This window comes from Biomphalaria glabrata, chromosome 15, assembly GCF_947242115.1.
Source record: "Biomphalaria glabrata chromosome 15, xgBioGlab47.1, whole genome shotgun sequence".
In the NCBI taxonomy this organism is placed as follows: Eukaryota; Metazoa; Mollusca; class Gastropoda; family Planorbidae; genus Biomphalaria; species Biomphalaria glabrata.
In genome coordinates, this window is record NC_074725.1 from 5,118,656 (window position 1) to 5,129,378 (window position 10,723).

At 33.6% G+C, this 10,723-nt stretch overlaps 1 long non-coding RNA gene across 1 annotated transcript; it reads right to left on the reverse strand.

Moving 5' to 3' along the window:
* Positions 1-5,270: 5,270 nt before the first annotated feature.
* On the reverse strand, positions 5,271-10,361 carry LOC106074505 (uncharacterized). The gene is made up of 2 exons (XR_008774966.1): positions 9,019-10,361; positions 5,271-5,759 (listed from the first exon to the last, which is right to left on the reverse strand). It is a non-coding gene; the product is annotated as an uncharacterized LOC106074505 (long non-coding RNA).
* Between the last annotated feature and the right edge of the window lie 362 nt (positions 10,362-10,723).

The window sequence follows — 10,723 nt, forward strand, 5'->3', positions numbered from 1 at the left end:
GTTATTTCTACCACACCCAATCTCGGATCCAGTTGAAATTCGCACAATTATTTTTTTTAGCTGGCTAAACAAAAATCAATAATAAAAAATTTAACTATTGATAATAAATTATTTTGTTTGGTGTCGAACAAAGGGAAATAAATAGTATTTGACAGATGTTGTGGTAAAAGTTGAATTAGTCCCCTTGAAGAGGCTTGAGCCCTTAAATTCGTAAACAAGTAGTACAGCTTTTTTTTTTAAATGCATTTAAAGTGATCACAATAAGATTCATACAAATACCCCCTTTCTCTCCCTTCCCCCCCTCCCCCTTACATTTCCCAACTGGTCCAGATAAGTGAAAGGACAAGGGTACACGAGAGTTGACCCATTGCACGGATGGAGTTGAAAGAGAGCTCTCGCGACCCTGTCGATAATCAATGCGCCATTGGTTAGCTTGGTATAACATAGGAAGATGGCGGAGGCTCCCGGTAAACTCGGTCGTTTGGCCATATGTATAGCCCATGCGTCCAGAGGCCAGTTATGTTGGAAATAGCAATGCTTTATATAGGCATTGACTTGGGTCTCTTCCAGACAGAACTGCGGTTCACGCTGTTGTTATTTTTTTTACTGTTTGACGCTCAAACAGGTTTTTTTTTTTCAAACTTAGAGCTCGAAGAGCCTTCGGCTCAGCTCTTAGACGATTAAACGGATCATAGCGAAAGCTAAAATTATGAAATTGCGCTAAACAAAAACAATGATAAAACTATTTCTTATCGCACAGATTTATTATTGTTATTCTAGATCTATTACAAATTTAATTACATGACTGATCTAAACTAATTGATACAACTACATTTAATATACGCTTTTTTTTAAAAGTATTTTTTATGTTTTTTTGTTGTAAAAATTTGTCCATGGTATTTTAGAATTTAAAGCTGATTAATGAGAATTAGACTATATAGTTTGTGCACTGGTCTGTTTATAATCTTTAGGCCCAGTGTCTTGTGTGGCGTGAGGTTGTAACCCTGTAGGTTAACTATGACTGTGAAGTAAAGAAGGTAGAGACTTTTTGTATGACCCAAGACTTAAATAATTAGTAAGAGAAGCAGTTAATGACTTTGGTACCTGTATACTTTTATAGGATCATTGAATTACTACGTAACTAAGGACGAGTTTCATAAAGTGAGCACACCTTGATCAGTTATTGAAGTTTACATTGTTGTCACTTTTTGTTAACAGTTTGAACTGATTCTTATTGTTATTCATTATGATTTTTTTTTCATATTAATAAACAATTTATGTTATGTTTTTTGAAACAACCCCCGGGCGTCACTTGTTATTACAATAATTAGTTTCTATGTTCCTATCAACTTCCGGTATTTTTTTGATAATATCAAAGAATTGGCCTTACCTAGTCCCGATTCCTTTTAGGCAGAGTTTAACTAAAAGCCAAAACTTAGGCTTATAACATCAAAAAGATCAAATCTTGAGTAAATTTCTTTTTTTTCCCCGAGAGATAAAACAATGTATTATAGCAATTTTGCTCGTGTATTTGTGTAGATAAGCGTACTATACTCAAGACAAAGTTAAAAGTAAATTTCCCCTTACAGACCTCGCGATTTAGTGTGGAAAATTAAAGGTCTTCTGTTTCTGTGGCCCACGGTTAACAAGGGTTTCATGTGGCTAGCACAACGACCAACAGCCTTTTCTTTTTCCCTAACTAATTTCAGGTACCCATTAGAGCTGAGTGGACTCAGCGGGCCCTAAAGATCCCGAAATTAAAAATTCAAGTCTTCAACGGGATTCGAACCCGGGACCCCCAGTTCAGATTCTGAGCTCTTTACCCTTAAGCGCCTCCACTATACTCTGTAGCACTGTCGTTTATCTTCATTCAAAAGTTGTCAACGAAAAAAAAAATACAATTAATAAAGTGAAATAGATATTTCCTTTTGTTAGAGGAAACAGTGCAAGAATTTTAATATGCGGAAACAGTTAGGGCTAATTTAATTGGGTTTATCGGAAAATGCATTTTTTTCCATCGCTTGCCTTATGATAAAAGGATGCTTCTTCTTCTTCTTCTTCTAACCAGCTTTAATGCTGCTGAGCTGTGAGCTTTTTTGCAGACTGTACCAAGGAAAAAAAAGTGTGCTGTTTTCTTCAGTTGTTCATCACTGCCGTACAGGGTGTTGGTTATGTTGGGCTCTTGTGGAAGTAGGGTCTGCCTAAGGTGGATTAGGAAGGGGCATTCAAAGAGGATATGGTTTACGGTTTCAAAAGGGTGGATGCAGTGTCTGCAAAGGGGTAGTTGTGTGGAGTTTATTTTGTTCAGATGGTAATTTAATAGAGGTGTGTGTCCTGTTCTTAGTTGGAAAATTGTAGATTGCTCTTTGCGGGGGAGGAAGTTAATACTGTCCAGTTTGTTAGGCGTAGTCATTTCTTTGTACATGGCTCTGCCTGTGTTTCCTGATGCTCATTGGTTGAGCCACTACTCTTTGTGATTGTTGACTAACATTGACCTTAAGGTGAGGTAGTTAACAGGTCTATCTGGTTGTTCCATAGTTGAACCCGCCTTTGATAACTTATCTGCCTTTTCATTTCCCATGATGCCAATGTGTCCAGGGATCCACTGTAGTGTGATATTGATATTTAATTTTGATATCATCAGATGGAGTATCACAATTAGTGTTGTCAACTCTCTTGGGCTGTTTGAGGTGCTGCTGTTAAGTACTTGCAGAGTGGATTGGGAGTCTGTAAAGATAACAATATCTGATGGTGATTGCACTTCTTCATATAATTTGTTTTCCACTGTCTGGAGTGCTATGGTAATTGCCTCAATTTCGGCTTGGAAGTTTGAGCAGTAATCACCACAGGGTGCGCTTATCTCAAAGTGTTTATTTTTAGGGAAGACCAGAACGGCACCAAGATCAGCATTGATGGTGGCTTTGAAGGCCGATCCGTCGGTATATTTATGGATTGCTTTCAATTGTTTCGAGCGTGCCTACTTTGAACTCCAGTGGATTTGATTCTTTTGTTAAGGTGTTATTTAGTATAAAAGGATGCAAAAAAAAGTTAAACTGGTACTAGATCTAGCATCCAAAAGCTGAAAATTGTGCGCCGAGGGTTCGATCAATAGGAGGATTCTACAAATATCTTTGTAAAAAAAAAAGCGAGCGCAGGTGTTTGTGTTGGGGGGGGGGATTTGTTTAGATCATAAGGCAATATAAAATATTCATAAAATATTTCGATATTAAATTGAGAAGCTGAAGAAACGTCAGTGATAGTACGTATGAATAACTTTTTAAAAATTGTTTTTTAAATTTTTTAAAAATTTCAAATCATTTCAAAATATTTTTTTTGAGACTTCAAATAGCCTCTAAGTCTATCTGTCTGTTTATCTTTATGTGCGCGAAATGTTACAGCACCCCTTAGACGAAAGAGATGAAAGACTCATTTAGTTGCATTTTCGCAAAATCATAGACATTTGCTCTTGGTGACCAGCATTAAGTGTGCAATCCGAAAATAAGGAATAATATTTCAAATTGTTACTTTTTTTCTTTCAAGGCGGCATCTCCAATTTGATTAATTACTGCATTTTTAACTATTCTAACGAAACAATGATCATGAATTGTTTCGTTTTTCGTGATTTCCTATGCATGAATCACACTGTTCGACCGATCCCCCAAAACTTCCATTGTTTGGTTGAAACAATCGATCCACAATGCCACGAGCGACTAAATCCCATTTTAAAAGAAGCTGCACGAAAGATCTTCTTGTTCCAATTGTCTCAATGCTAAGTCTTTTTTTTTTGTTTACCAAGCTGATATCAAGTGACTCCAGCAGTCTCTCCGTAGGATCAATCTCGACCACTTTATTTCTTCCACTTTCCCTTTCTGGAACAAGTTGAAACATTGGAAAATTATTCTTTGTCTATGATAACACAAGAATAAAAAACCAAGGTAACAAAGACAGTTTGTGTGGAAACACAAACTCAAAATCGGCCCACCGAAGTGGTCCACCCAGGCAGGCAAAAAGGCAGGTTTCAATATTTTCAGAAAGAATATCAGAATGAAATTCTATCAAAGGCTAATGACAGAGAAAAAATGGAGAAAGAAGGTTGACAGATCTGGTGTGGTGCCCCAACGGTCCATCAGACCAAGGGATAGGTGAAAGTGAAGTTGTATGTGAACCTGGCCTGATGTCTTATAGTGAATATCTTATTTGTTTTGTTTTGTAAAGGGTCAATCTCATATTCAAAGCCTCAAGGAAAAGAAAAGACATTTCCGTCAAAAAAAGAACTCCTTTCGTTATTTTGATGTGATGGAATGTCCAGAAGTTAACGCAATAATATGAAAAACTACTTATTAATTATAATTTAACATTATGTTCCACTTATATGCATAATGAATAGATTTTTTTCTCTTTAAAAATAAAATTTTTATGCAAATGTAGTAATAGTATGACATAACTTACTTAACTTTGTAATACATTTGTAAAAAAAAAAAATATTATTTTACAAAAAATCTAACACCATTAGCATAAATGTGTTCAAAATATGGTACTTAGTCAACTCCCTTACTAAATAGCCTCCAGTGTTTGTTACTATTAATAGTGAAGAGTTGTAAAAGTGGTGTATTTTTTCAAAAAAACAAACAAACTCCTTTATATTTGATTTTAAAAATGAGATTTTTCGTTTTCATATAAGGAAAAAGTAGCCGTTTCATCAGAACTTTGAATGGTCTAAAATATTATGATGCCGGACTTTCCATATCTTTTGTAGTTTTCGATACGGGAAGGACGGACCAAACAATTAATTTAAAAAAATTAAATAAATTTAAATTCGGCTAGAGATCTAGATCTACGTGTATATCCAACATTGTTTCTGAAACGATTATATTGCGTAATTGATATGACTATTGCTTTCGGGAATTTCCGAATGCATGGCGTTTCTGACTGAAGTGTTTAATAAATGAATGAACAGGAATATTTTGGGCATCGCCTTTTAAGTCAAGATCTAAAATCTAAATGCTTGTCATTGGAATATTATAAAGTGTACTAGATCTATACATTCGCTTAACTATGATTATTTATCAAAGAGAAAGGGGTATGGTACTGGGTGTGATGTATGTTTAATTCTGTACTGAAGTCAACTGTAGATGTTTGTTAGATTTCAATCAATTACTCAACAGACGTTTGGGTTTCTTGTTCGGATGTATTCAATGTAGTTAAACAACAGCACAAAGATAACACACATCTATTTTTTAACAAGTGAAAATATGTGGTCAACACTGATGAACAATGAATAATACGTTTAATCCAATAAAAGGCCACAGTCAAAGTCTCTGTCAAATAGAACACGTCTTTACCCAAGAGAATCCTATTGCTAACTGATTGTCCAGTTTCTAACCCAAAACCGTTCAATATATGTCTTCTATGGTGCGTCGCTATATAACTAATACTATAAACTAGGTGCCTAACAGATTCCTCCCCCCCTTGGAAAAAAAAATATGTCAATATTTTTTTCTACTACTGTCAAGTCTTACAGGGCATTAGCATTTCATGGGGAAGACAACAAACATAAAATCTTGACATCTTTATCTTGGCTTGACAGTTCGCACTAATGTTCATCTCAATGTTCATATCCATATTTCCAATAATGTTCATTTAAATGTTCATAACAATGTTCACTTGGCACTCTGTATACTTTCGAAGTTCATCATAGCAATGTGGCATTTCATGGGCACTTCATAAATCTCACACAAATATTCTCCACTGGCAGTAATCTGACAAAATATAATATTTCAAAACAAATTATAAACTTTGTCTCCACATTTAATAAGCTTTTCCTTACCACCCTTTAATAAGCTTTCGTCCATTTTTCTTTTCCACTCACCCTTTTCCATCGACCTAACTTTTGTCAATGATATATGAAAATGATTCACAATAAATATAACCATACTTACTTTCAAATGCTTAACAATCAAATTTACTTATCTCTCTTTTCCACTAACATTCAAATTGTGCATGTTAATTAATATATTAACATACAAAAATCTAATATCAAACAGCAATGTAGTATATACATAGTATTTACAAATATCAATTTCTCATATTAATGTCAATCTAGACAGCATATAACCAATTTAAAATTATCAATCAATATCCATATGTCAATAAAGTACAAGAGGTACTTCCACCTTAGTTTTATAACTTTACAAGTTTAAAACCTATCATTACTATTCTGTGGAATGTCACATCATAGAATTTACTCATTCATATATATTTCATTAATCAACCTATACTTCAATTTAAAATTCATTTGTCTCATTTTATTTCTCAACACAAATAAACTTTAATAACCAGTTTAACTTAAACATGGTTCTATATACAAAATATCACTTCTCAATTTATACTATATCTTCTCATGTCATTTTGTTCATCATAAGTTCTGTACCCATTTGCTTTATAGTCATTGTATTTGCTTCTACTTTGGTTAATTCTTCCACCAAATCTACAACTAGAACTCGCAACCTTCTGATTGTTATGTGACATACTCCAACATTCTCTAGCAAAATGTTCTTGCTTATGACAATTATAACAAGTCATGCTTCTTTTATTATAAGAATAATTCATGGGTCTACTGTACAGTTTAGTATTTCTGTTTCTCATATTTCCATTTAACAACTGACCATATTTGCTTTGCCATCTCTCAATGTCCCTCATAGTACAAGATTTAATTCCTCTAATGTTACCTAATAACATATCCTGTGTTAAACTAGGTATTACTACAGCATACAGTAACCAGTGAAAAAAGGTGTCTTGATAAAAATTCTGAAAGCTTTAAATTTCTTAATACTGCCATCTATTAAGCTAACCTTTTTCATGTAACCTAAGTAACACCTTGGTTCTACAAATTTTGAATGAATGGCAATTGTTGTGCATGCTGTGTCCCTGATAAAATTTATAGATTTTCCATTTACTAGACCTTTGAATAGTTTAAAATTATTTCTCTTTTCTTCAACCATATTATTTTCTTCTATAGTGTTACCATAATTTAGTTGCTCAATTTCACTATCCTCATCACTATAATCTCTTTCCTGATTTTCATTAGTATAGTAAACTCTATTTGTTTGATTCCTATCCCTATGTTTACTACTACTTCTGTTTTGATTTCTATCTCTATATGAGTTCCTATCATTTGTTCTATAGTAAGTTTTTTGCAATGGGAAGCTATGTGACCTTTCTTATAGCAATAGAAACAAGTTATTTCCTCAGAATGATTATCCCTAGATTTTGATCTTCCATTTCTATTTTCAAACCTATCTTCAGTTTCTCTAGAATGTCTATCATTACTTCTGACTTTTTTTTCACTTGTGTATCCTATTAAATCTACCTTATTCTTATCTTTAGTAGAGAATGGATTAGTTGGATAAGCATTTTTATAAATTCTCATTATTTCTGTGACTTCATCTAAAGATTTAGGATTTCTCTCTTTAATGAATGATTGAAGTTGGGGATCACACTTGTTAATAAAGTTATCTAACAGAATGAAATTTTTTAATCCCTCATAACAATTTCCCACTTTTTCTAACTTTACCGACTTATTGAAAAAATCTCCATATTAATGGTAGTTTGAGGTTCTATTTCTAATGATGGTACATTATCAAAGTATTTCTTTCTGAAAGTTGTAGCATTATGACCATAGGCATTCAACAACTCTCTTTTCAAGACTTGATAGCTATCATTAATATGATGGTCATGATTTTGGCACATTGTTAAAGTTTGACCATGGACGAAGTCTATCAGTATCTCAGACCATTCCTCCTCTGGCATATTAAATGTAGACATTTTGGCTTCATATCTTTTCAAAAAGTCACCAATGTCATCTTTCTGTTCATCAAAACTTTGTATCTTCCTCTTTAGCCATGTTTGCGAATTAGGGTTGTCTCTTTGTGTGGTAGCATTATTTGAATTATTTGTGTTATTTCCTTGAGTTGTCTGTGCAGTTTGAGCTGATGCTTGAGCTGCCTCCAATCTCTTCTTTTCCATTTTAGTTTCATGCTCTCTTGCTTTTTCTCTCTGTTTGTCTTGTCTTTCTTGGTCCTCTTTCCTAATTCTATCTTGGCGTTCTAGTTCCTCCTTTCTAATTTTTTCTTGTCTCACTATCTCTTGTCTTTTTTCTTATTTTTGTCTCTCTATCTCTTGTCTTTTTTCTTCTTTCTGTCTCTCTATCTCTTTTTTCCCCTTCTTATTTTATCTTGAAGTTCCATTTCTTCCTTCACAACTTGCTGTACATACGCTGCCAAGTCCTTTCCTTTTAACTCCTTTGCCTTTCCATCCTGCATAGCTGCTTCCTTAATCTTCTTAAGGTTCACATATGAGGATGTAGCCATTGTATTATGTTTTTATCTCAATAAGGACTTAGATTTATATATTTACTTATCCTTATAGTTTAGCTATGGCTTAAATTTAAATTCTAAACAAGTTTATGTAAGTTTCAAGTGTCAACTTATATGAATATTATTATAAGTACTTTTATTAGTAATATTATCAGTTAGATTCAGACTTCTATATGATCATTAGACTATTACAATATATGTCTTTATAGATTTTAGATTTAGCAATAAGTAAATCTCGTCTATAATCATAAATGAACTTTGTATTTTAATAATATTAATATCATACAAGTTTATATCTATATTCAAGTATTTCTTTACAATATATAGTCTAGACTCTAGTTATGACTACTATTGACAAAGTCAAATCCGATTAACTGATTTAATGACAGATTCTATACTATACTAGATTAGTAACTAGATCTATAATCATTAATGGTTAAATGATAGTCATAGACTCATAGAGGTCTAGATCATCCAGACCAGACTCCAGAGAGTAGACAGTAATTATGACCAGTAATAAGTACGACTACTACTAGAGTCTAGATTAAATCTAGTCCAGAAATTATGGTACTATTTAACCATAAGTTAAAGTATGTCCATACAATATGTATCTTTAATAAGATATAGATTTAGAATGTACTACCTTCCTTAACTTTCAAATTAATACAAAACTATGTAGTCCAGATGTACAAATGAAATATTCAAGAATTTGTGGATCTAAAATTAGCCAGACGACAGTGTTAGACTACTATGCCAGTTTCGGAACTATTCTCATGGCAAAATCATATTTGATTTTAACCGCTCCAACTAAAAATTTATCTTAGTCTGATTCACAATAAAATAATCTTACCTGCACTTTTTATCATTAAGTGAAAAAAATAACAGATCTAATTAAATTAATAAAAATAAAAAATATAATATAATATACACACATGAAATAATTAAATGAGATTATCGCTATGGGTTAGGAACTTAGGATATGACAATATGGCACACAGTGATAACGTCACGAAGTAACCAAGCAACAACGGATATGACGTTTATACAAACAAAAACAATTACAATCCTAAATATACATTATATGATTATAATCATTATAGCTTTTTGTCTAGATTACGTCTTTTCCACTTGGGTTTAAGGCGCACCACCTGATTGTACTCAATCTAACGTACCAAAACCTATTTCTAAGGGCAATCTAAACATATACTAATAAGAAAAATGGCACTTAGCTATGATAAGAAAGAGATGGTAAGATCAGGTGGAGATTTCCAATGTTCAGATTCCGAATATGATAGATCTACAGCAAATTCCACTGCCTCTCTTCCGACTCTGTTCTCCGGTACTGCCACTGGATACGATCTGTGTCAAGTATCTCACGTAATGCCCCAGATGTTTTGATATGCCACAGCAAAATACTCCAGTTTCTTAGACGACTGTTGATGACCGTATGTGTAGTTGCGACGACTTGATTTGCAGACTATAAACGACTGCTGTTTCTTAGACGACTGTTGATGACCGTATGTGTAGTTGCGACGACTTCATTTGCAGACTATAAACGACTGCTGACGAATAGGTTAATAGTTCTCAAGGCTATGAATGATTTGTGTAGACAAATACTGACGAGTAACGGTCTCTTGACAATAACTTGTTCTGGGCGAACGAATAACGACTTTCTTGACGATGACTTGATCTGGGCTGACGAATAACGATTCTCTAAAATAGTTCACTGCTTCTGCTGCTAATCCAGTAGTTCGACAACAGTTGCTGCTGCACGCGGCTTCACTAGACCAAAATGTCCGTAATGTCTAATGTAGACTAGGTGAGACCAAGGTCACCTCTGACGACGTTCCGTTATACGATAAACGGTTTTCACAAAAAATAAGTGGATGTAGCTGTTTCCACTACTTCAACACAAACAAGTCTAGATATGGTCTAGACCAACTTATATATAATAAATAGATCAATGTTCAGCAACGACAAATACGAATTCACTAACCTTCCAAAGGTCAAATCCAGTGACCGTTATATTAGTGGCAACCGGTTCAATGAGCGAACTGCTCCACAAGGATTTCTCAAAGGGTAAGACAGAGCGATTCAGTTAGCTAACAAACTTGTAGTACTCACAATACTTCTGACAGCGGGCAAACTGCATTGCAATATTGATCTAGACGTTTGGAAATCAAAAACTACACTTTAAGTCTAGAAATTGAAATTCTGTATCTTGATCTACTCTATATCATTCTAAACTAGGCATATAAATTCTAGATCTAAAATCCACAATGATTCTAATTAGAATATAAATCTAGATCTAGTTTAAAAAATGTAGATAAGATCTAAATTTAGCTATT